Source organism: Gymnoscopelus microlampas (genome assembly GCF_963454915.1).
Source record: "Gymnoscopelus microlampas genome assembly, chromosome: 8".
Classification (NCBI taxonomy): domain Eukaryota; kingdom Metazoa; phylum Chordata; class Actinopteri; order Myctophiformes; family Myctophidae; genus Gymnoscopelus; species Gymnoscopelus microlampas.
In genome coordinates this window covers 44,420,539-44,448,054 of record NC_139945.1, presented here as the reverse complement: position 1 = coordinate 44,448,054, position 27,516 = coordinate 44,420,539, and positions in this window count along the sequence as shown.

Genomic DNA, 27,516 nt, shown 5'->3' with positions numbered 1-27,516 from the left:
TCTGCACACTCAGCTCCAATAGTTTAATGGACCAATGTTTCAGCCACAATGGCCTTTGTCAAGCTATGACCATTGCGGCCGAAACGTTGGCTGTTTGGAGTGTGCGGTTACTTTCATGATACTGACACCGTAACCAGTACCATTTTCTTTTTGGTGTGTGTTTACCGGAACATTGCACTTTATTAAGTGTCATAAAGTCCATTCTCTGTAGCCTACACACCAGACTTTCCCAAAAATATAATATAATTGTACACAAAAGTGATTGTCCAATATATTCCTGAGTGCATCTTTAAAATTTACTAGCACTTGTATTCACTAAAAAGTCCTAAACTTTACGGGTTATCAAGTTTTACTGCAACTTAATAACCCTCAACGCGTCATCATATCTTTCAAATCAATAGACCATATTCACACTGTGGCCATTTTGCTCTTATGTAATTCTCCAGCCAGGTGGGCGAATGCTTCAATTATAGTGTGGAAATGCCATAAGTCATCCCGCCCTACATCCATGGTCCCTCCTCGTTGTAGTTGACACTCCAGTTCAATCTGAGGTGATTATGAGCCATTCAGGAACAATACCAACCAGCTGTCAACAGAGAAGCTAATGGTCTAACAGAATAGCCTATTATCCGACATTTCAGATGTTGGGTATTTTTTTCACTGACTTGAACTTCATTTTCTTAAAGTGTTCTAATGTCGACTTGTCAGCGATGCTGACAATGTACAGTATATCATGCACATTCATTCAGAAATTGTGTATTGAATTCCTGATTGATTTTCTAAGACTATTCTGTGGTATATTCAGAGTGATATTAACCATTATTCTAGATATCAAATATAGTCCCTAATCTCAATTGCTGTCAAATCAGGTTTGTTTTCATTCAAAATACAAAATAGTCCTCATGAAAACCCACTCGTAGAGGCATAAAATATGTTTATTATATCACTTTACAGAGCCAGCACAGATTCTATTAGATTATATTATATTATATTAGACTTTATTGCCCCAGAGAGATATTGGGTTTCACAGCCTACCGGTATTCAACATGGAACACATTAAGAACAGCATACAACACAGTATTATCTCCAAAGTACATCCATACTTCCTGTCAGTGAGTCAGTTTGTTTAATGCTGCAATGGCTGAGTGGACAAAACTCCTACTAAAGCAAACTTTTTCCCATCTCAAAGTTTCAAGATGAAACATTTTTCATCATAGGATAAAGATGTCACTCAAAATGCATTTGTATTGATTTGCACAGACCCGTTCCTCTAAGGGGACAAGTGGACCAAACCATGCCAGCAAAATGTCCCCCATAGCAGAACAGAGCCACCGGACGCACTAACTGTAGGGATCAAGTATTCAACATGTACAGTCCTCTTGGCGTATGCCATACATGCATTTGCCCACTTTTGGAGAATATGGTGAAGGACTGATCTGACCACATTATGTCGACGGACTGTTTTTGCTGCCACAGTCTGACATCCTGCATTGATATACCTGAAGAAGGGTTGTTCTTCTGTTTTTCCTTACGCTCACTAATGCACAAGCATCACCGTAATTTAGGTGATGGTCATATGGCCGTATAAAACAACACTGCAGAAAGATTGAAAGTTTGAATTTTCTACCATGCTGCAGATGTGTGTTGAGAGATTATTGAGAATCAAGCCATATTAAAGGATCTCAGTTTTTTTTAAATTATCATGCCTATTCCTGTTGTAATGCATTACAGTAAGGATCAGTATCGATGTCCATCGAATGCGTACTCAACAAACCCGGAAAGTAAGCAAACCTTACAGATATTTTTAAGTCTCCTCATACTTTTTAATACAATATACTCAAATCATTTAATTTATGTACATTGAATAGCAGACAGTAAACATTCATACATGGCATGAATATGAAGCAAAAGCAAAATGGTCCTCATGTGAACGGTCAACACCATGACTCTGTCATGGGTGAAGAGAATTTTGTTAAAGAGCTGGTGCCATGTTTTTGCACTTTTTCAGTTTTTCATGTGTCTATGAGGTTGATAGAACTTCATTCATTACCTTCACCCCGGAGGTGGTTTTATGGTGTTTTATGTCTTCTCTGATTATTTGGAGTTTCTTCCTGGAGGCTGAAATCTTGAGGGTGAAACGTGCCAATAGAGAAACAGCCCTTTAGTGACATCACAGAGCCCCCAAAAAACATACCCTCCCCCTCATTATCATAACACAACAGGTGTGGGCATGAGGAGGAGGAGGGACTAGGACAGGTGGGTGGCGCTAAGGTGGTGGAGGAGGTGCTAAGGTGAGAACCAGGCATACTTAATGAACTGGAGGCGTGTCCACATAAAAACATTTTTTTTAAACAATTTCTGTACACTTTTTTTTTTTGAAAAAAATCCTTACAGAATAATAATACCTTATGATCAGGTTTTATGGTTGAAAAATATCATGGCACTCCATCTTTAACATTGCTGTAATATGCATGTAATTATTCATCTCCCATTTTGGCCCATTACTTGACAGTGTGATCCCATTAATGAGGCCTTCCCAGTGCCACTGGGCTGTGGACAGAAAAGTTGTGGGGTGTGATGGAGAGAGCGGGAGATGGATGGGAAAGGTTGGAGAGGTTGTTAGGGAGGGGTCACAGGGATGGAGGGGCATGAGGGTGGAGGGTGGAGTCAAGCTGCCAGCACAATACACTATCACTGTAACACTGTAAGCACGTTTAGTGCCTGCTTTCTGGTTTGCAATGCTCTATTAGACAAAAATGTCCATCTGCCAATATATTCTAAATGCAATGCAAAGGTTATTAACGTGCCCTTGGCAAAAAAAGGGTTTAGCTCTGTGGGGCAAGCGCCTCCATAAATTTCTGCAGAGACAGTTTTATTACAGGTTGTAAATAGAACACCCTGCCATATTTTATGACAGCCATCACTAACTCATTCTGATTCGTATTACTTCTTCCTGAGTTGAGGGAGCGTTCACTGCCACATTCTGTGCATAAGTTTGCATGGTATAAATACTGCATTGTAAAGGAATTTATTCCTGGTGTAATTGTACCTTTGGCAAGCGATACGCTATGACTTCAGTAGCTGTTTTCATGTACATTATAACAACCCTAGCCTATTTCTGAATGGTTACACATAAAATTTACATATGGTCCATATTACATGTCAGGGCAGTTAAAATTGTGTTACTGAGTTGGTAGGCTGCACTAGCCTTCCTGCTTTCGTGTATAGAGGGGCGGGTTTACAATCAGCGCGGAGAGAATCGCCTGATCCCATTGGTTCACCGATCTGTCAGTCAGCCCCCGCCCTGTCAACACAACATTACGAGCGACGCCCACTGCACTCTGGTTGGTTGGGGAAATGAAACACTTCCTATACTGGGTACACCGACGCGCCGGTCCAGGCTTTTATTTTTTAGCAAAACTAAACAATAAAAGCCTGGAGATCGAGGCTACTGAGTTGGTGACCACAGCTTTCTGATTAATAAGAAACTAGTAAACTTCATTGTCTTTGAAGAACACAGGTTACAGGTTGCTCTACTTATATCAGTACTATTGTACTATAGTGCTACTCAGGGGCAAGTCAGAAACGATGCAAGTTGGGAATAGACGCTTCACCCATTTTGCAATACTCAGAACAGTACTTGAGGAACATAGGACCCTGTGGACATACTGTAGGACTAACCCTGGTTCTCAGATACTGTGACTTCCTTTTTTCAACGTCACTGAATTCATCATAAAATGTTTACCTCAACAGTTAATAATGTTGTATATGGTATCTTGCCACATTAATTGACAAGCACACTCATGGAGTGTACACGAGTGTATGTGGAGGGTCTCTGAGCAGACACATGGCCCAACTACCTCCAAACTTTCCACAAAAAAATCCTCAAAATTCTGCCAGGAACCACAGCTGCTTCCCATACCGTTACTGTACTTGCACGATGTACAATTAATATTAAACGCATTATCACCCAATACTTATGTAAATCACTTCTGCAGGTAGTGCAACGTCAAAATCATCACCAGCTTTTGGACAACAGATCTACAAGCTAACAACGCCTCGCGCATCGACGCGTTGTTGCCTTGCACATCTACTGCCAGTAGCCCCTCCCCCTTTTACTCACTGAGACGGAGGAGGAAAGCGACAGAGAGAGAGAGAGAATGGGGGGGGCAGAGAGAAACAAGCGTACATGCCAGTGTTGCCAGGTACATGGAGAGAGAGAGGGAGAGGGACGGAGCGAAACACACACACGGGAAGGAGCAATGTATGTGTGCGTGTGTGAGGGAGATGGCGACAGAGAGAGGGAGAGAGACAGAGAGACGCGACGAAACGTTTCTCTCTATCACAGGGCATCTCAAACTTTTTCATACAACAACCCTGTGGTATGATGTTTGGAGAAACATCATACGCCCCCCGCGAGGGTAGAGATGGAACCAAATGGACCCGTGGTCCATGTATTCGTACCATCCGCTCATATTGAACATAAGTTCTGAGGAAATCGTTTATGAACAGCTAAAATGTGTGCCTCACTCAGCCTGTGTTGGCGGTGGAGCTGTCTGTGTAAGATAAGTCAAGTGGCCGTCCCTGTCATAAACTCACAGTTCTCATTGCCTTCTGCCATTTACTGTGCTAATCAGCAAAATAGGTACAGCTGGTCAGCTTTAGATAACAACCCTGCCTGACTAGCCTACTGCAAGGGTGAACTCAATTAACACTAATTGCATTCATCACAGTCCCCTTCACGTTGGTCGAAACTAGCCTGGTAAACCCTCCCTCCGGAAATCTCATTTCCATTTGATTTCAGGAGTGAGTCTGGCCTGATCGCCCATTCTGCAATATTGGCTGTAGGCTGGAGTTGGGCGGGAGTAATACCGTTGACTGACAACCCCTTCAGCCAATGATCGTTTTTCCCCTTCAGCCAATCAGCAGTTCACCAGACTAATGTGACGCAACGGGACTTTTGAGACGGCCATGCCCAAAATAGGTTGCCTTATTCGGATACATGTGTGTCACTGCCCGCCCCGGCCGGTTCTCTGAATTTTTATTTGTAAATAGGCTCTGTCATGATTAATTGACCACATTTATGAAGTTAAACAACTAAATTCTATCAAAACGATATCTTATAAGTAAATTCTGTGCCTCAAAATAGAAGTTTGAGAGCTTTTTTTAAGTAAAAAAACAGCGGAGAAAATAGCGGACAGAAAAGATGGCTGTCGTTCGTGTTTTGTCGGCTGCATTCAGGCTGCACTCGGTGCCATTCGGGCTCACTCGAACTCGCCACCTGATTGGCCAACTGTCGCTGTCAATCACAGAACAATGTGCGATGACGCTGATAGGCTCGTCCGTTTGGTGTACACAGCCAATATTGCAGAATGGGCGATCAGGCCAGACTCACTCCTGAAATCAAATGGAAATGAGATCTCCAGAGGGAGGGTTTACCAGGCTAGGTCGAAACTCTTTTTCTTATTATTTTTATTTTCTTTTATGAAAAATGAGAGGGGGAGAGAGAGGGACAGAGAGACGGACAAAAACAAGCGTGCACGCCACTGTTGCCATTGTATGCTAATTATAAGCAGTGTTGCCATGTCCGCTGACAATAAGCAACTTTGGCCTACTTTTACTAAATGGTCTCTCTCACACTGTGACACACTCACACACATTGTATAAACAATGTGTGTGTCCAACCGAACGGCGGCACATGGTGGTGGAGGAAGTGCGCCACCAGGAGGAAGCAGCCAGGTGTGCCAAGGCAGTCTCCCAAGCCCAGCAAGGCCGCTGGATGAAGTGGGAGGGCGTGGAGAGGAGGAAAATCACGTGGAACGAATTGTGGAGCATGGAGTCTAATAGGCTAAGCTTTATCATCAGAGCCACATATGATGTCCTGCCCTCGCCAACCAACCTACATCTCTGGTATGGAGAGGACCCAGCCTGTCTCCAGTGTGCAGCCCCAGCAACCCTCAAACACATCTTGGTGGGTTGCAAGACCAGTCTAACTCAAGGAAGATACACCTGGCGCCATAACCAGGTACTGAAGTGCTTGACTGCCGAACTTGAGAACAAAAGAGTAACCACCAACGCCAACCTTCATCCGGGAAGGGGAGAAACGGCGGACCAAGCCATCACCTCCAAACTCAGGCCCACTGAACGCACCCCGGGATTGGGAAATGCGGGTAGACCTCAGCCAGAGGCTTTCCTTCCCACCCGAAATTGCTTCTTCATCGTTGAGCTGACGGTCCCATGGGAGGAAGACATCGATGAGGTATTCGAACGGAAGAAGCTGCGATATGCCAACTTAGCTGCTGAAGCAGAGGGGCAGGGCTGGAACGTGAAGGTGTGTCCAGACAGCCCTAAAAACTTATCGTACAGCCCTAAAAACTCATCTTTCTGGAGGCCAAAAGAGGAGCTAGTATCAGTTTCCCTGTAGACAGACGACCCCCCTCCCCTTTTTTTTAAATATATTTTTTTATTTTTCATGCTTTTTTTTTTACTTAGTGGTATTTTTTCTCTGTATTTTAATGTTGATTTTTGAACTGTTTGGTTGCTCCTATATATGTCTATGAAATTAATTCAAGGACCCCAACGGAAACAAGTCCGCAAGGACTTTTTTGGTCGAACCTTTTAGACAAAAGTATTATAAATGTAACTGTGCTGTTTTACATTATTTTGCCTAATAAAAATTTCAATCAATCAATCAAAGTGGGGGTGGGCTGCAGAGGCTTTGTAGCCAGTTCCACCACAAGGCTCCTGAAGGAAGTAGGGATCAAAGGACAGGCCCAACGGAAGGCAATCAAAGAACTTGCCACTGCAGCAGAACGGAGCAGTCACTGGCTGTGGCTGAAACGTAGAGACGCATCATGGGCTGCTAAATGAACACGTGGTGCCACCGTGCGACACACACTCAGGCCTGATCAGCCTGTGGTGGGCCAACCTCGGCAGAGGGTGTATTGTGATAAATGGCCGAAACACCCAATGAGGTCGGGGAACACAACTGACGATGTGTCGTACTGGTGGCACCACGTGATTTTTGCCAACTTCCACCCCACCCAAGAGGATATCTCCAACCTCATGCAATTGTTGTGCTGAATATTTAGGGATCTTTAACAACTAGTCCTATTAAGAATCCTATATATATATCCAGTAAAGTACAAATGCCACAAAAAGTGCAGTACTTGAGTACATGTACTTATTTACTCGCCTCTGTAATTTACTTCATGAATCCCAGGATCCATTCTCTTTTGGACTCCTCTTAGGACATGATTATGTCTCCTACAGACTACGGTACTTTACAGGTCACACTTGGACCATTGATATGCAGGATTAGGCAGCTTTAGCTTTGTGAAAGGTGCGAATGGGACAGCCAATGTATCACTGCAGTAACGTGACCGGCGGCCGGCAGCTGTGTCTATTGTTGTCGGAGCCGAATAATGTTTTCTGACAAATCTTGCCCAGGAGTTTGAGCAGCTATACGGGCCACGCAGGGTCTTCACTGACCGGGCCATGGCCCCACTGGCCCTCATGACGCTACGCCAGTGATCTGCGCTGCCAAGTGGGCGCTACGTCGTAGTTTTCCCCTTGAAGACAGGACTTTTTAATGCCAAACACACTAATGATGTTTAAATCTAGTCTGTTATTCGCATTAAAAAGACACATGAAGGCATCTTTCATTTAGATGGGAAGCAATGCAATGATCCATAGTGGAGTGTTAGTTTTTTCTTTGACTGAGTTGTTATTGTTGAAGCGCATATAGGCATTAGCTTTCTATTGTAATATAAGCTGTGGTGGACCTTTTCTATGCTGGCTTGTTAACTTATTGGAATTGGCTGTCAGAGCTGTAATCAGCTTATAATTTCCTACATTTGCTTGCCAGTATCAACGCTGGTGTTTGCTGCTTTCAAGCACGTTGTGAATATTGGCCATCACTTTTGTGAAGAAGAAAGAAACATCATAAAATATTGTACAATATTTGTATTGTACAATACAAATATTGTACAATATATGTATGGGGGGGGGGGGGAAGAAGTTGTGGACCGAACTTGGTTTGCTTGCATAATGGTGTATTTTCAAGCAAAATGAATTAGGCTATGTGCACTTCGACCATGGACAGCTATAGAAAACAGCGTCCAATTTTCCATATTCCATCCTGATTGGCTTTGGCTTCCAAAGTTTGCAGGATTGCTCCGTTTTCAACAAAATGCCTCAAATCATGAACGCAGCTTGCGATTTACGTGATATTTCACACGCACATTCCCACTAGGCCAAGGAAGAAATGCCACTTGACATTTTTCAAATCAGCCTCATGGTAGCGCTATAAAAGGCCGATTTGCGTTTTTAACTATAACTACACGATCTGCGTGAAACTTTGCAGACACACTCCCTAGAGGCCAATGAGAAACATCTGCCCTGCATTTTTCACATTTGCCTTTCATAGCGCCACCAGGAGGCCGACTTATGTAAAACACATTTTTTGATATTAAGCCTTCAAAATGTATCCAAATTTCACCCAAATCGGTACACATGATCTCTATAGTCATGTGATCAAGATGGATCTTTTTAATTTTTCATATTCCATCCTGATTGGCTAACATTGACATCTAAAGTTTGCAGGAGTGGCCCGTTTTGAACAAAATGCCACAAATTATGAACGCAGCGTCCGCTTGCGGTGACACTTTGCACGCGCATTCGCACTACGTTGAAGAACAAATGCCACCCTTTTAACATTGCCCTATTATAGCGCCACCAGGAGGCCGATTTTTGCAACACCTTTCTTTTTTATATTACTCCTACAAATTTTGTCCAAACATCATGCAAATCGGTACCCATTATCTCTATAGTCAAGTGATCAAGATGGTTCCGTCCGATTTTTCATATTCCATCCTGATTGGCGAATCCCGAACATTGCTGACCTGTGCTCCGAGGAGCACTTTTTGTAGTTAGAATATGATAAGCTACTCCTGCAATTCTGTTATCCTACATTAAAATTGCCTAGAGGGTCAACCGACGGGTGGGTGGACGTCACAAACGTAACATGCGGACATGTGAGGCGCACCGTTGCTCCGATCCGAGAGAGAGTGAGCGAGAGAGACATACTGTAGGGCGAGAGAGAGAGAGAAAGTCCGTTCAACACACCACGGTGCGTCAGTGACTGAGGGGTGGGGGGTGGGGGGTAACTGTCAGACATCTAGCCCAACTGTCAGACATCTAAATTCAGTGTAGTTGAAAAGTGTTGAGAACGGCCACAAACAAATCTACGCCTATTGCTTTGTGATCCAATCCAGTCACTGCCCCAATATGAAGGACCACCCTATAGCCTTTGTCTTGATTCAGCATTTTGAACTCTGAATTGTTTCCACCAGTTTGAGTAACTACATTGAATGTAGATGTCACCAGACGTATCGGTAGACAGAGATCTGTGATCGTCTGGTGACATGAGATTAAGTTACCAACAGTTTTGCCCTATGAACACCATTCCTCCAACCGCAACCTACTATAGCAACCGCCTACCAACACCCAATGTGATTGGCTGCTAAAATCCTTTTAGTTTTAACAGTAACTGTACACAGTTCTATCTGTTTTCATACATTTTAAAGTTGAAATCCTCTCAAATAAATGATAAATGGTGCCTTTAAACAGTGCCTTTCTCCATAGCACTTTACAAGGTCATTACACTCACCCATTTACACACCGATGGATAGAAACGACGGCACCAATCTGCTCATCAGGAGCAGAAGGGGTTAACCCATTCAAACCGGGAACGCATCTGTGTAACCACTTTATCCGTATTTTATACTTTGGCTATTCAAAAATAGCAGATATACAAGTTCATAGCTATGAACTTGTAGTTCATAGCTATGAACTTGTAGATCTGCTATTTAAAAAAAATCTTGAACATTTGTGCAAATCTTTGACAGGCCTATATATTTTTTAAAGCTAACATTTTAACTTGACATGAAAAATTGAGAACCACTGATATTATAGCAACATAGGTTTTTTCAAAAAACGGTTAGGATTTAGAAGACATTTGTAGAATACACATTCAAAGATTTGCACAGATTTTCAAGATTTTTCAAAAATAGCAGATCTACAAGCTCATAGCGCGGCACTCGGTGCCGTGCTATGAGCTTGTATATCTGCTATTTTTGAATAGCCAAAGAAATCTAAAATGACAAGAGATGCGTTCCTGGACTGAATGGGTTAAGCATCTTTCTCAAGGACACTTGTATACACAGCCAGGAAGAGCAGGGGAACCAGAAACCTTTCAATGCCAAAGCGGCCGCTCTACCTCCTGAGCCACTCCTGTCCCTAAATGCTTTATCTCTTCAAAGTATTTATTATTACAAATTAACATTACACATTTACAAGTGTGCATTACACTCAATGGTGTTTCATTTATACATATTTATTTATGCTTCTGTATTTACTCAATAGCGAAATTCTATGTGTACTTTTTGTCATTTGATGGTACATTCCACTCAAATGGCATTTCTATACTACACATAATTTTTCTATGTAATATTTGTTTTGTGTGAACTGCTTTTTGTAGTTGAAATGCTAATATTTGTGTCCTTGATATGCATGAAACAAACAACATTACTGTACAGCTACTAATAATGGAAGCATTCCACCAGTGGTTATTTGGTTGAAATTAGCTGAGTGCTGATTGCAATGAATTATAATTGGAATGTTAATCATGACCCAGATGGTAGCAATGCAGGATAAATTATCATTTCAGAGCCACACAACAGTCATTTCAAATAAGACAAACACCCAAATCTATTATATTATGCACTTCCAAACTACACCGCCGTCCTGTGCTGGGACACAAAATGGGCGGGATGAATGGGGATGGATGGTTGGATTAGGAATGCCGGGTAGAGAGTAGATTAACCAGTATCTGGGCAGGCAGATGCGCAGAAAAGAAAACGACTACACAAAAGAGCCAGATCTCCATCAAGGGATCAATTCCTACACAGTAAAATTCTCAGTGTTCATTTCACTCTGAGAGTTTAAAAATGGACCCATTTGGGTTCATTTTAACACTGAGGATTTTACTCTGCGTGAAAAAGCAAATTTCATGGTGCATTTTCAAGAGCCAAGCTTCAGAAAAATGGCAACAGGACAGTTCATCCCCCTCCCTCCCTTTCTCTGTATTTCTCTCCCTGTCTCTCGTTCTCTCTCTCTCTCTCTCCCACATTCTCTTGCTCCCTCTCTCTTTTTCTCTTTTTCTCTCTCTAGCTTTCCCTCCCTCTGTCTTTGTCTCTCTGTATCTCTTTATTCCTCTGTCACTGTCTCTGCTCTTTCCCTCTGCTCTCTCCCGCTATCTCTAGGTTCTGTTGTGACATGGACAGTCCAGCATGCACTTTAATACACACACACACACACACACACACACACACACACACACACACACACACACACACACACACACACACACACACACACACACACACACACGGTTACACAGACTCGCATGAACACACACATGTGTACTGTAACCTACATCTGCTGAGCGCAGTGAATGCCTGTGTGTAAATGTTTTAAGAGGTTTAGCCATAGAGAGAGCTGGAATGAGCGTGGCTGCTGGCTGAGTCTCTCAGCCCGGGGCCTCGTGCCTCACTCCCCCATCTCGCCCCACAGAGCTTCATCCTTATCACCGTCCCGCACCCCTTCGCCACTGAAGCCGGGCTCCTCTCTCTGGGTCCACCACGTTTATCCGTGGGGCTCTTGTCTGGGGGCGATAAGCTGACAGACTCCCCAGTATGGATCCAAGAGTGCCCACTTCCCCTGCTCACCACCCCTCCTCTTCGCTCCTCCTCTCCTCCAGTCCACAGCAGTGGTGGCATCGATGGGAGAGAGGTGAGGGGTACCCAACAGCACTGCTTCCCTGCTGCCTCTATAATAAATCCACGTTGGTTATCATTCATTGCACAGCCAGGTTGTAAGCTGCCTGGTTGCTTCCCCCTCACCCCCCCCCCCCTCCCAACACTCGACCCCTTCTTATACCCCCCACCCCCCCATCTCCTTCGTTTGTTTGTGTTGTATTAAAGAGGAAATATGTATATTGTAGCGCTCACATCTTTGAATGGCTGTGTAATGGGCTCTTAGGGACCTCAGACAAAGACAGCATGGATGCTAATTCCTGTAACGCTTCAGCAGATTTATGTCTTTGTCAACTCATTTTACACAAGAGTCGGCAGATAAAGTCTTTCCCTTTTTCTTCTACAGACACACATGCTTTGTTTTCATAAAATCTGTGATATGTTCTTTCTCTTTTCAGGAAGTACAGTAATATATATATATATATATATATAAAACTGTTAATCTTGATCACATGACCCCAGATGATGTGTTGGACAAAATCTGTAGGACTACGGTACTAGCAAAAAGTGTGTTTTTTTTTCTTTTTTCTAAACAATATATTTATTGGCATTTTCAGGTATATAACACAACAATATGGCATTTGTAGTAAATGTCTATAATAAAACAACAAACAAAAACAGAGCAAAAAGACAACACATAGCAATCATACATATACATAACATCTGGCATCCAAAAACAAAAATTAAACAAAACGTTACAAAGACATAAAAACAAAACAAAAAAACAACAACAACCAACAAACAAACAAAAATAATAAGATATGGTCATGAATCTTCCTCCCACAATACGAAGTAGCAGAACTATCTATTTACACAGGTCCTAAAGGGTTACCTTCCATAAACTGCATGAACTGTCCCCACATTTCTTGAAAGATGGCAGGTTTCTTTTTAATCGCAAAAGTGAGCTTCTCAAGTGCAAGACAATTTGATAATTCTCTATACCATTGTCTGATGTCCGGTTTATCTGGGTTTTTCCAAAAGAGCGCAATGAAGAAAACGCAAAATGGCGTAAAATCTAGTCTGGCTCAAATGGTCGGGGACTATATGCAGGGGTGCACATAACTGGTGCGCAGGTGCGCATGCGCACCCAAAATAAAAAATGCGCACCACATCAGGCGACGCGAGGCGCTTTTGCGCACCAACAGCTGGGACAGGAATTTCCAAGCTTTTATTTTTTAGCTAAACTAAAAAATAAAAGCCTGGAGATCGAGGCTAGGAATTTACTTCCTGAAGCCACACTCACACAATCACTCTAAAGCACACACAATCACTCTAAAGCACCCGTCGGCCCCATGTACAGCCATTAGGCACAGGGGTAGAGATATGACTCGCGTCGCCTCGCATCGCCTCGCATTGCCTCGCTGCGTGCACGCAGCCAGCAGCGGCTGTTAGAGGCACTCGTCACCGATGATGAACGCACCGTAATGGTGCAAAATATGCCGTGAACGTCCCAATCTGGCGGATAAAATCAGCGCAGCAGCACAGGGCACCAACCTTGGGGGCTTTATCTAACAGCGTGAGGAAAAAAAACGGCGAAAATTGGCGGAATTTAGAAGCAGAGCGTCCTTTTTTTCTCGCCCCCCCCCCCCCCGTTGACAAAACTGTCCGGTGGGCACCGTGCTGAACCCCCCCCCCCCCCCCCCGTTGACAAAACTGTCCGGGCTGACCCCCCGGGCTGACTTGGTGCGCCATGCGCACCAAGTCACATGTCCAGGTGCTCTTCTGCGTACCAGACCTAAAAAGTTATGTGCACCCCTGACTATATGGAGAGTTGCACCATGATCCAAGGAATCCAAGGAAAACCAGATTTTGATTACACAACCTAAAGATTCAAGAGTTATAGGCCAACATGTAGTGGGTAGGGGTGGGACGATATGTCGATATCGCGATATATCGCGATACTTCCCACGAGGATTTTTTTTTTTTTTTTTATATCGATATTTTTGTATTTGTGTATTTGTGTGATGATGATTTTGAACTGTTTGGTGCTATTTTATGTGTTTATGAATTGAATACAAGGACTATCGTGATATCGCAATATATCGTGATATTATTGTTATCGAGGGCCTAATATCGCCACATATATCGTATCGTGAGATACCCATATTGTCCCACCCTAGTAGTGGGGCTGTTATAGTGCTACAATGCGGCCAATTTGCCCATTTTGGTTCGAGGTTCCTCCCTGGCCTACTAGTGCATGCAAAAGTTCTCTGCAATCGGACGATTTGTGTAATTTTGTGCGAAACGGGTCTATCCCGGAAAGTTTGAAATTAAATCGTCGAATGGAATCTGACAAATCTGACATATGTCTTGATCACGTGTCCACAGAGATAATATGTTCCGATTCACGCGAGTAATCAACACAATCTGAAGGAGTGGTACCTAGCAAAAGTGTATTTTGAAGAAATGCCAAATTGCGGGAAAAAAATCTTGTTGGCGGAAATGGGCGTGGCCTATATGGCGAGGTGCGTCAATTTCCAAGGAATCCAGGAAAATAGCACCACCATGAGGCCAATTTGATAAAGAGCAGAGGTTCTTCCTTGGCCTACTGGGAGTGTGCATGCAAAGTTTCGCGCCGACACACGGACACACACAAACATCGTCACCGGCTTTCGGCCATCCGGCCTGGCAGAGACAAAAAGCTTTCAGTTTCTTGGAGTCAGAGCAGAGACGTTTCTGAAATGGCAGGGTTATGGTTATGGTTGAGAATTTCATCGTTCAGGGAGTGTTTGAATGCTTCACAGAAACTGTGACTGTACTGTTGCTGGCTCTGTATGAGGGAGTATACTCATGCTACTACTGTGTCTGTCAGTGTGTAAACTACACACTCACACAGACACACTAACTTTATGCTCACACACAACCCTAAACAGGCTTTCATAGTACCCATAAGCTGTAGACCACCTAGTGTTTAACACCACTACGTATGTATTCCAATGCAGTCCTATCTAAAGTAGCCTAACATATTGCTGATGGGCAGAAACTTTGAATTGCCATATTTATTTATTATTTTATTGTAAATAGATTCCCTATGTTGTCGTACAAGAGTGTTGCGCAAAGGTAGCTGATCTGCAAGCTCATAATGTGTCGCATCGTGAGCCTGTAGGTCTACTATTTAAAAAAAAAAGGTTTGTGAAAGTGGTTAAGTCTGCATGTGGAATCCACATACTTTTAATTGGTTAAATATGTATAACATCCACAGTGTGGATGTTATACATATTTAACCAATTAAAAGTATTAACAAGAGCTTGTGACTAAATAACTACATTGGATCCATTGGAACAGGTTATTTTTTCCATGTCCTGAAAAATAACGGTTTTGAACATACAGTACAAGGAACAATAATACTTTTGTTAGTCGTAGAAACATTGAAAACCCCAGGAACACTGAAGCTCATTTACCATTTATAGGCTGTTGATAAAGTGCAAGACCTAATTTGTCGATATCTTGTACAATCACTGTTTGGGGGCTAGTATACTCATGTACTCTGGTATAAATTTGCTATGTACTTAAGTTTAGTACTCAATTTGCACGGGCAATCGTATTTTATTTAGATTTAGGCTATGTACATGTACTTGTGCCTTGGTGTAACTTAATAGTGCTTATCTGTCATTGAAAATGTGTATTGCAAGCATTTGCTCCCACTGGTGAGCAAATGCACATCTCTTCCCTCATCTGCAGAACGCTTAATTCTATAGCTTAGTGTTGTTGTTGGTTAATGTTAAGAGGGAAAGTGTGATGAAGAAAAGGGAAAACGAGATGGGGGAGGATTGAGTAGGTAATGCCCGAAGATTATGTGTGGATTCAGGATATTAATTTGCACTGTGTATAAAAAATTATGGACTTAATCATGGATTCCCTTAGAAGCTGTAATTAGGACATTAAAGCTCCAGTGTGTGTATGAAACAGCCTATCCGCGCTCCTGGCTTCTGAAGTACCTGTTTTATGAACTTGGGCGCATAACGACCTTGGAGCTTTGTCTGATAAGTCTGACTGATGCTGTGATAAACACAGCGGCTTATGCAACAAATATAGCCCAATCATTCGTCTTAGCTAGATCACATATTGATCAACAACAAGACATGGGTCCTGGTTGATTTGTTTTTAAATTGAGTCTGGTCTTCATGTATGGTATAATGTATCGTAAAATTACACCACCATCAAACCAGTAAAAAGAACTGGGGGGATTTATCATTGCCAGTTTAATTCTCGAAAATATGATGACGCATGACTTTTGCAGTGACAGTTAATGGATTAAGATCTTTCTATTACAGTTGTGACACGCAACAGGATGGGAAAAGCTGCAGTTGCAGGGGATGAGATAGGGTGGTCACTCTGTTAAAATGTTTTGGACCTTTTATATGTTGTAATTTCGGTATAATCTGTATAATCTTTTATAATGACTAAATCAGATGTTGGCCTTTTTTTGACAGTCAGTAAAGTGTAAGTCACATTCCAGCATAATTTGTGTGATGGAACGATTAGTCCACTATAAGAATTAATCCACAAAGCCAGTTTGTTTGTGTCTACATTACAGCTGGTGATTGTTCAAAATCTTTGGTAAGTGGAATGCTTTCTTGCTTACTGTACTTTTTCTTCTAAATCACAGTGCAGTGATAGGAAAGCAGTTTACGCAACATGCTTAGACAGCAATTTTGGGGATGTTAATCCCATATTTTTGCAACACAACAAAATTTGAGATTTTTTTTGTGTTGTTTTTTGTGATGTATAGAGCTACATTGTAGTTTGATGTCGCACCTGCCTTTTATAGTACTGACAATGCAAACCTTACAGTAATCACATCAACTCGTTTTATTCTGTCCTCTTTTTTTGCTGTACCCCACTACTGTTGGTGGTGTTGCCCACTTCTGTCTACTCCGGCAAGGTTGATGAGAGTTGATGTTTTTTAAAGAGTGTCACTATAAATGGTGTGGCTATTAGGATCAGAGAGAGTGAGGATTAGAGCTGTTACTGAGACTCTCTGCTCACAGCGTCCCTCGCACTTGCTTGTTTGTTTATTGTTTGTTCGTTATTTCTACAGCACTTCTGTAGACACCCTTCGTTCCACACACACACCCCTGGAAACTCTTCGCTCGAATGCAAGCTGCTTCTCTTCTCTTCTCTTCTCTTCTCTTCTCTTCTCTTCTCTTCTCTTCTCTTCTCTTCTCTTCTCTTCTCTTCTCTTCTCTTCTCTTCTCTTCTCTTCTCTTCTCTTGCCTCCTCTGCTCTGCTCTGCCCTCCCCTCCCCTCCCCTCCCTTCCCTTCCCTTCCCTTCCCCTCCCCTCCTCCACCGCGTTCAGCTCCAAGCAAAAGAGCCAGTACCAAGAGATGAATTCCCACTGAAACCCAGAGTGAGGGCAGGAAATAATTCAGCAGCAGCCCCTAGCAGCAGTGTCGGCATCAACAGTGGTGGCAGCAGTGAGCGTGAGAGGGACGGAGAGAGAGACAGTGTGTGTGGTGTGTTTGTGTGAGTATGAGTGAGAGTGAGTTCCAGCGCACTGTGCTGAGCTTAGCTGAGCTGTTCCGTCGCGTGGCAAGCTGTCCGTTCTGTTTGGTTCCCGTGCGCTCTGGTGAGGCTGGGCTTACTGGTGGGAGAGATGCGGCTCGACCACGAGCCCCGGTTTCATCAGTGAAGAGTAGGTAGTAGCAACCCAGCCTGGGCATGGCAGAGCAGCATGGTTATAGTACTTAGAGACCCGTTGCTGACTCCAGCGTGACTGATGATGACAGCCCACGCGTGGGTTACCATGCGCCACAGCCGCGCCGCTTTGGGAGGAAGCACAGCCATGTGAGAGGGGACTCGCTCACCAGCAACTCTTGGAACATGTTTCCCAGGGCAAAGACTGGATTGTTCTCTGTGTTTGAACTTGTTTTCTTTCTCTTGGCACTGTCCGGCTGTCCCGAACTCACCTATCAGGCGAGGACTAAGGGAAGATGGAACAAGGGGGGTAAGTGTTACTTGGCAACGAGATGTGTCATTAGAACTGTTTATTCGGCAGTTACATTAAGTCAAGATTCAAGGTCACAAGTTCATGCACTATACTGTATGTCTGTCAGCTGTCAGAGGGATGTATTCTTGTGATCTTGGGTGGCACAGCTATGGCAACATAGATGTCACTGTCTCATCCTGTTGGTTGGTCCTTGCTTTAAAACAAAAAACAAAAAACACTTTGGTTGTCTATTATCCAAACATTTCCTTGCATACATTTTAAATATGCATTCCACTTCATTTATATATATATATATATATACTGTATATGCTCACACACACACACACACACACACACACACACACACACACACACACACACACACACACACACACACACACACACACACACACACACACACACACACACACACACACACACACACACACACACACACTACTTTTATCATCTCAGGATGACTCACTTTGGCTGCTGAACAAATGTTTAAAGGAGGTTAACCTGCCTTGTAAAAAGGTGGAATTGATCATGTGGATATCAGATGCTGTACGTGTAACTTTTATGAGCTACTGTAACTGAGTGTGGTGTGTGTATGGGGGGGGGGGGGTATCCCATCTGCTGACAGCAGAATGACTGACTGTGGTCAGCCAATGCATGAGTATCACATAACTTGTTTTTCGGCAACAGTATAGTGAAGCCAGTTTCAAGTGAATGAGGGTCCGTTTCGGACTCCCCTTTCAACCCTCGACCCCTTTCCCTCCGCCCCACTCTAAACAGAGTCTGCGAGAGGAGAGATTAAACTCATAATGTACACACTATCATGCTTCGTTGGCTGGACCTGCCACTGATGTCTCGGAGCTGTGATTTTGGGTGAAGGACCAAGATCGCCGGTCTAAGAGGTGTTAATAATTCATCTCAGCCTCTCCATGGGAGCTCTGCTCTCCCTTCTCTTGTAGCATTTAATCCCCTTTGTCGGATTAAAGGAACCTCTAATCTGAGTGCTATTGCTCTGTGAGAAGGCAGAAAGATGCTCCCTGCAGCCCATCAGCATCGTTAGCGCTGGAGGCTCATGCTTTACGGTGTACGCCCGTCTTCAAAGAGGCAACGTTGCTGCCGTGATCTATTTAATGATTCCTTGCCACTTTTCCTGTTTTCCCACCCCCCCCCCTCTCTCATTCCTTCAGATACGACTCTCTGTCACACCCACTTGGAGTTCTGTCCCCACTCTCCTCACATGCATAGATCATTATTCCATGGGAATCTAAAATTAATGACTTTAGCCATGCTCTCTCATAGAGATGAAGCTTTCCTATTATATTGAGTGATGGAAAAGCCACACCTTCTGTCCCTATATTTCTGTCCCTTCTCTGATTTAATTTCATATGCCTGTAGATCATGTGTCACACATTGAATAGGTTGCATACTGTACATTCTGAGATTATTTTCGTATCATTTGTTCATTAGAACATCCCAGTGACTTTAATCTCATGGTTGATGAAAATGAAAATGTCCCATGGTTGTTTGGGAACTCCTTTACAAACACGATAACACACGTAAAACCCATGTTTTAACCAACATTAGAAATGAAGGGCAAAGATTGATTCAGGGTTGATCTTTGGTGTGTGTGTGTGTGTGTGTGTGTGTGTGTGTGTGTGTGTGTGTGTGTGTGTGTGTGTGTGTGTGTGTGTGTGTGTGTGTGTGTGTGTGTGTGTGTGTGTGTGTGTGTGTGTGTGTGTGTGTGTGTGTGTGTGTGTGTGTGTGCATAATATAAAATGGCAATCTGTAATCCAAGGGTAAAGTTCCTGTAGATACTATGGAGTATAAAATGTCAGTTATAACTGGCTTCTGGTGAAATGGAGGGCGGTGACCTCCCTCATGCAATTAGGCAGTAGACATCTACCCATACGTAGCTGCGAACAGTTGAACAGCTCATACCTACCACAACCATGGTCAAATGGCAACTTAGCTATACTAAATTATGGTTTCCCAGCACCTTTTGGAATGTGATAATGTTTAATTTGATTATTATAAAGATAAGATCAGTACAGGGACAAGAAATGTCTGTGGCTGTCCCATTACCTTTGTGGGTTATTAGGTGGGCATGGCTATACTCCATTTTGTCTGCATGGCAACTCAATGTCACTGGATTTTTCTCCACCACTATAGTTATCTTGGAAAGACATTTAGCTGTCACTCACTATCACCTATTAAAATAACATTATCACTACATGCATGTACATGCATCTGTCATTAAACATACACTGTTTTACTTTGTTGAATTATAATTATTTTGTCTGCTGTTACTATTTATACGGCAGAGTATATGCACTGTAACATGCATGTGAAGTGTATTGCTCTAGGCTATCTCATTAACTCAGTATAGATTCCATGGCTCAGCTTCATGTTGTGTATCCCAAACCACTGCGTCAAATAAGCATACAAACATGATAGCATGCCAACAGCATCATGTCACAGTGACTCACGTCTGTTGACATTACGTAGCTGTTTTGTGTTTAAGAAGCAATACTTTCCAAAAACATGAGTAATTTTGATTATGTAAAATCGTGCTTTCATCACATGTAATGTAATCTGATATATTTATTAGCCATTATATTTCTTGTACAGCGAAGACTTGTGGGGAAAGAATGATGCAGTATGATCAAAATGTCAGTTTAAACAAAGTACGCTTGCATGTCAGTTACACTTCGCTGTTAAGCTAGGCCTGGCTACGTCAATACTGATTTACACTCAGCAGCATCTGCTGTGAGACAGTAAACATATAGGCAATACAGTATGTATACAGTAGTCAGTTCTATTATCATTCCTCCTCTAGAGATCCTGTATCACAAAATATTTTTTGCTTGATTTTTGAATGACACAATGAATGACAAAAACCTTTCCGTGAAAAGCCATGGGACATCAGCCAAATGCTGTCAAGGAAAGGTTAAACAGACAGATATTCGATCATATTAGCATTAATAGTAATTCAATGGTATTCACGTTCTCTCCAAGATTTATCTCAAAGCAACAATGAAAGGAAATGTCATGCAACATTCTCAACTAAATAATGAAATGGGTTTACTTGTTTTTTTTTTTCTCCGCCAGGCCGTACGGTCGGCTGAAGGCCGTAGACTGTCTTCGCTCCTGTCCATCCATGTGTCCATCCGTCTGTCTGTGTGTGTGTGTGTGTGTGTGTGTGTGTGTGTGTCTGTGAGTAGCTAATCTCTGGCACCATTGGACCATGGACCACATTTTTCAAATTGGCCTCATGGTAGCGCTATAACAGGGTCCTTCACGTTTTGGCCTATAACTCTTGAAACGTAGGTCATACAGTAAAAAAAAAAAGTCCTTGGATCATGATGCAACTCCCCATATAGGCCCGACCATTTGTGCCAGACTAGATTTCCGCCATTTTATGTTTTCTTCAAAACACATTGGCCCTCATTTATCAACGTGGTGCAGCCCGAATAATGAGCGTACGGCGTAATCACCGCACCTTTCGGCATACGAAAAATATACGGCTGCGCCCTTTTATTCCATTCTAGACCTGCGGAGCACCATTGTCTGACTGTCTGACAAGCATCTGGACACATAATCCACTCCTAAATGTGTATATCTACACTAATAAATAATCGCTGTGAAAATATATCATTTTATAAAGTAATTTAAACAAACTGCTTTAACAGTCATTCAGATAAGATTGTATATCTGTCTGTATTGAAAATAGCAGATCTACAAGCTCACAACAGGTCGCATTGCGATGCGTTGTGAGCTTGTAGATCTGCTATTTTCAGCGCAGCAGTGCTTCTGCGAGAGAATTTTCGGGAGCCCCGACCATCTTTTCACTGACAGTGAGGTCTACAAACTTACAGTAGCTTGTCCTATGTTATGGAGTTATGTCATAGAGAGTTATGTAGGCTACACAACCTGGCTGGGTTAAGGATATAAACCCGACGCTCCAATATTAACGTGGCGGCACGGAATCACTGCATTGCGCCCGAGTCTCATGTACCGCTACGCTACGGACACGAAAGACAAAGTTGGGCGGGCGCGCGCGTGTGTGTGTGTGTGTGTGTGTGTGTGTGTGTGTGTGTGTGTGTGTGTGTGTGTGTGTGTGTGTGTGTGTGTGTGTGTGTGTGTGTGTGTGTGTGTGTGTGAGTGAGTGAGTGAGTGAGTGAGTGAGTGAGTGAGTGAGTGAGTGAGTGAGTGAGTGAGTGAGTGAGTGAGTGAGTGAGTGAGTGAGTGAGTGAGTGAGTGAGAGAGAGCGGCGTGTGCGGCGAGGCCAGCGGGGGAAACTGTTTCTTATTGGCTTTTCATGTCTTTGGTCGTATTCTGGTTCGTCTTCATGTCGTAAAATCGGGGCGCTTTGAGAATACTTAAGGGCGTGTTATTTAAATAACGCTCGGTTTCAGCCGTCACATTTATCAACGCTGGGACCAAGTGTACGCTCGGATCAGCTGTGTAGGATGCGTTGATAAATGTGACTTCGACGTTGGTGTACGGCCGAATATATGGAAAAATATACGGAGGTTTATACGCTGCGTTGATAAATGAGGGCCAATATCTCTAGGGTCATGTGATCAAGATGTACCGTCAGATTTTTCAGATTCCATTCCAATTTTGCGGGCCCTGGGTAGGCCCTGGGTAGGCCCTGGCGAAGACCTGTGCTCCGAGCTGTGCACTTTTTTAGTTTATTTTTGGTTCTGATACAGCTGTCATCCCAGCGAAAAGAATGAGAATGAATTCTGAATAGAGAGAAGAAAAGGACAAAAAACATTCTTATATGTCAGCAACCCTTGTATGATACATTCTGATACATGCCAACCACTGGAAAATGGATGGATACAGCACCAGTCGTGCTACAGTGAAATTGACTGCAATGAAGATGTCATAGACTCATATATCTCTCCTCTAGGGAACGAATCAACTAACTCACTGATTCTCAGAGCCCTCCGATCCAGAATAAACCTTATTCTCTATGCATATGCAAGACAGCCCAGAATCTCTAAATTGATTGATCTTTCATGTTTCCCATACTGTAACACCCCGCAGAGACAACCTCTGTAAGTAACATCTCATCGACTCTTATACACGCAAGCACACACACACACACACACACACACACACACACACACGTGCGGTTGATGAAACCAGGATGCATTACAATCCCACCATAATACTTTGAATGGTAATGAGAAGACAGTTCCAGGTGGAGAGAAAAGGGCTATCGCACAGCTCCAAGGCACATGATACATGAAACAGGGTCATTTTTCCTGCTTGCTCCGACCCCTGGCTTACTAAAGAGGGCCTGGCTGAGGCAGTCAGTGGAAGAGTAATGGTAAAGAGAAGTAACCTACACCAGTTATAGAAAGACCACTCGCTCTCCCCTGGTCTCCCACGACTGTGTATCTGACTGTCTCTGTTGTGGGAGACGGAGTTATATGAGATTTATAGACCAGGGTTCTGGAGAGGAGGAATTAATATTACCACTTCCTACCCACATGGTATTGTGTAACCTACCACGGATGGGACCAAGCTGCTTATTCCATCGTTGCCTCGGTGTATCCTCCATTATAACACAATAGATGGGTGATATCTAGGGTTGACCTGTACACTTGGCAGACCTACCAAGGTAACTTATCTTGGATGCTGCTCCATTATACTATTACTGTAAGACTCTACGCTACAAGCCTACTGTATGAACACCTCCCACCATTCATGTCATTTTTTTTTTGTTGCCAAAAATATTTATTTTATGATTTAGGCTATGCTGTTAAAATGACTCACGGCCGGTGTCTTTTGAAGTGTGCATGCCCCACCCAGCAGCACATTATCAGTCATTCATATTTCTCACCTGATGCAAGCGTGTTGTTGTGGCTGTTCCTTACAGTTGTGATATTTTTTCCTAACTACTGTAGTAATTCTGTTTAACGTTTAACAAGGTCTGTCTGTCATTTCAAAGAATATGAAGATAACCCAGTGACTTCTCCAAAGCTTTTTGTTTCACTGCTTTCACTTTGAGCTGTGTTTTAATGGATGGTGGCATGGTGGTTAGAGAATATCGATGTGTTGCTATGCATATAGGCTTTTAGTTATAGGCCTACCATGTTTTCCTATTACGCATTTGCTTAATGGGTGCCTCCCAACCTCCAAACGCCAACCTCAAACCTTTCACCCGACATCCTTACTCCCATATTTATACCGTAGGCTGAAGAACTGTCACCCAAGGCTAGTAATATGAAACGGAAAAATTATATCTCTCATTACTTTCAATTAGGATGTTCTGACAGTGAATGTCGTCATGTAACAAGCAGGAGATCACCCACTCACCCACTGTGTTTTCTTTCCATACTTCAGATGTTTTGTTTTCTCCGCCTGGCTGTAATTGCTTTCAGAAATGTGTGAGTGTGGTCTAATTCTTACCAAAAAAAGAAGTCATATATCATGAACGCAACATCCAATCATACCCAAATTGTAATCGCATATTGAGGGACATCTATAGAGTGCACATTCAAAACCACTTTCACTTCTGCCCTTAGGGAGTGACACAAATGTGAACAGTTGTTGTACAAACTTTTATTTCCCCTCGCAGCTTGTGTCCTGACTGCTGCACCAAACGAATGGCATAGCCTTGGTTAAAAAACCAGGCCAGGCAGATGTCTGTGCTCTGAGGAGCGCACTTTTCTAGCTTATTCTGTCGTTATGTCAAATGTTGTCCATGTTTTCAGTTCTACCAAAGAGGTGATGTCATAAAATGTTATTAAGAATCCCAGCATGCAATGAACACGTTTTTGCATTCTCCTAATTACTCTGTGATGGTGAAATAAGGGAGGAAATAGGCCTGCTCCTCCTAGTTTAATGTAATTAGATTGGCTTTGCTCCACTGCAACTTGTTAAGAATCAGGTTCAGATACGTTCTTACTTGCTTTCCTCTGATTTTGTATTCTTAAGATAAGAATGAGGCTATTTACAGAGAATTCAGTCTACAGAATTATATCAACATGCAATTAACTAAATGAGCTATTGTTGTTATACATATAGAAAATAAATTACAACCTGTAAATGATTGAATTAGTCATTTCTTAGTTAATTTCTACTTAACTAGTAGTTCTTTTAAATATAGATGATCATGTGAGAACTGCATGAATTTGGCATAATCCGTTTTCTGGAAATGGCCATTGAATCATTAACATAATTTCACAAGACCAGCTGCATCATATTTTATATTTTCAGTAGTATAATAATTTTGCATGAAACACAGTGCTGTAGTGCTGTCTATTTAAATATTAAATAATATTTAGTGTCCCCAAAGACTGTAACAGATGGGGAATATTATAATAATATGCCCTTTTTCGATCTATCCGTCAACATTTCTTTTCATTACTTTAAGCATCTTCATTTGGGGATTCAGTATGAAGATAGTTTAAACAAGTTTGTGTTTCAGCATTCTGATCCCTTGGTCAAAAGCTTAAGGTCATTGTTACTATAAATAGAAAAATATTGTCACTGCTCTATATTACCATCATTTGGCCTCCTGTTTGAATGACATTTTGAATGATTTGTTTGAATGAGTTTACAGTACATTGCAGGATCTTTCTCCAAAGGTCAAAGTTCAAGGTCAATGCTATGTTAGTATCATATTTGACAGGAGTATTATGCACCTGTATGCGGTGCCCATGCTATTTTCCTGTGTCCTGGCTGTTGATTATCAGGTGTATTGCTCCAGCTTAATTCAATTGAATATGAAACCGCCTAGTTACTGAATCAACACTGTTGGCCAGCCAACCTTTTACGTTGACGCAAAAGCCAGGTATAGAGGGCTAATGTCCGCTCTATACCTTTGGGTATAGAGCTTCCAATGGCACTATTTAGTGCCACTGGAAGCCTTGAAATAAATGGTCAGACACGTCAACAAAGTGATTGGTCAAGCTTCACGTGACACGTGGCTATAAACACATTATAAACACTTATTGATGACAAAATGTATCAAAGGCGCCGCTACCTTCACACAGGTGTGATTTTTTTAATACGTTTCTGGGGAAAAACAAATTTGACAGATGTTTGGTTTTGTGTTGAAATGTCAGCACCAGACATATTCATTTTGCACACCTACACAGGTGACTTACAGCCCCTTTGTTACCGTTTGATGCTTGATTGACATTTGGCTGCTTTATAGTGACATTACTGGTGCTGGCTCGGTTTAGGAAATGTTACAACTTCCAGGCTAAGTAAAGGGAGCGTCTTTGGATTTCTGTGAGTTTTAGAATTGCAGGTACCTGTAAGATTGTACTGATTACTTTAAAGACAGGTTAGGTCTGGCATTGTGCTCTCTCTGTATCAAAATGTGCCTCTTGGGCAGGTAGTTACGATTACACATCAAAGGTGCTGTTAGAGCCCCTAGACTTTGGAATTACCTGCTTAAGGGGCTTAGGTTGGCCAAATCTAATCAATCACCAATCCCATCTCTTTTAAAAATGTTATAGACTACTAGCGCATACATATATATATATATATATATATATATATATATATATATATATATATATATATATATATATATATATATATCCTTACAATAATTGCCAAAACCTCTGTCACCAAAACCTGTGTGTCACCAAAACCCCTGTTCTGCCCGGTTCTCCTCAGTGGCTGGAGCAGTTGATCTGAATTTGCATACAGGCATTGACCATTAGCATATGCAACAGACAGCAACGCCCGTTTTTCATTTTCCCAAAATGTAATCTGTTTTTTCAGTATTTCTATGTAAAATAATTAGGGCTATGGGAGCCATCGTCGCCATGCACACACAGAGTATATACGTGTGTACGAGTCCCCCATACGCAGACTTTTAAAATAGGACTGGATCTAAAAGTGCGCGTGTGCGTGTATGCGCGTGTGTGCGAAAATTCTGTGGTGTAGATCTGCTTAAACATCAACTTCCCATGGCTGTGGGAGCGACGGATCCGTGTGTGCGTGTATGCGTGCGCGTGTGTTTTCGCGACGGGTCGCAGGCGCGAGTGCGTGTGTATGCATGCATGCGAGACCACGGACCGGGCAGACTTAGCCCAGACATAACTAAACATCTGCAAATACTTTGACTGCGCACATCCCCAGGTAATGCAGCATTCGTTAGAAAAATTATAATGCATTCACCTGAATGGTGCTAATAATTTAGTTGCTACTACTACTTTGTTTCTGGCTGTTCAGCAATACAAATGCAATGCATTTACACAGCGCATAACCTAAAGTCTGCAAATACTTTGAGTGTGCATATCCCCGCACGGGTATGGATTAAAAAAAATAATCTAATTAATTAGAGGCTTTGTAATTAATTAATCTAAATTAATCGCATTTTAATCGCACATCAATATTTGACCTGAGATCAGTGAGAAAAATTGTTTTCAAATGGATTTTGGTAAACGTCTTTAAGTACATGTACTCAAGAACTGTACTTAAGTACAATTTTGAGGACTCTCGAATACGCCTATTTCCAATTTTTTAATACTTTTACTTCTACTCCAGTAACTCCAATATATCTCAGAGGCAAATATTTAACTTTTAAACTTATTTCAAAACTTTAGTTACAAGTTACTTTGTAGATTTCGATTAATATTATAAAACATACAGTAACCATGTGAAAATAGCAGATCTACAAGCACAAGGCATTGTGAGCTTGTAGATCTGCTAATTTG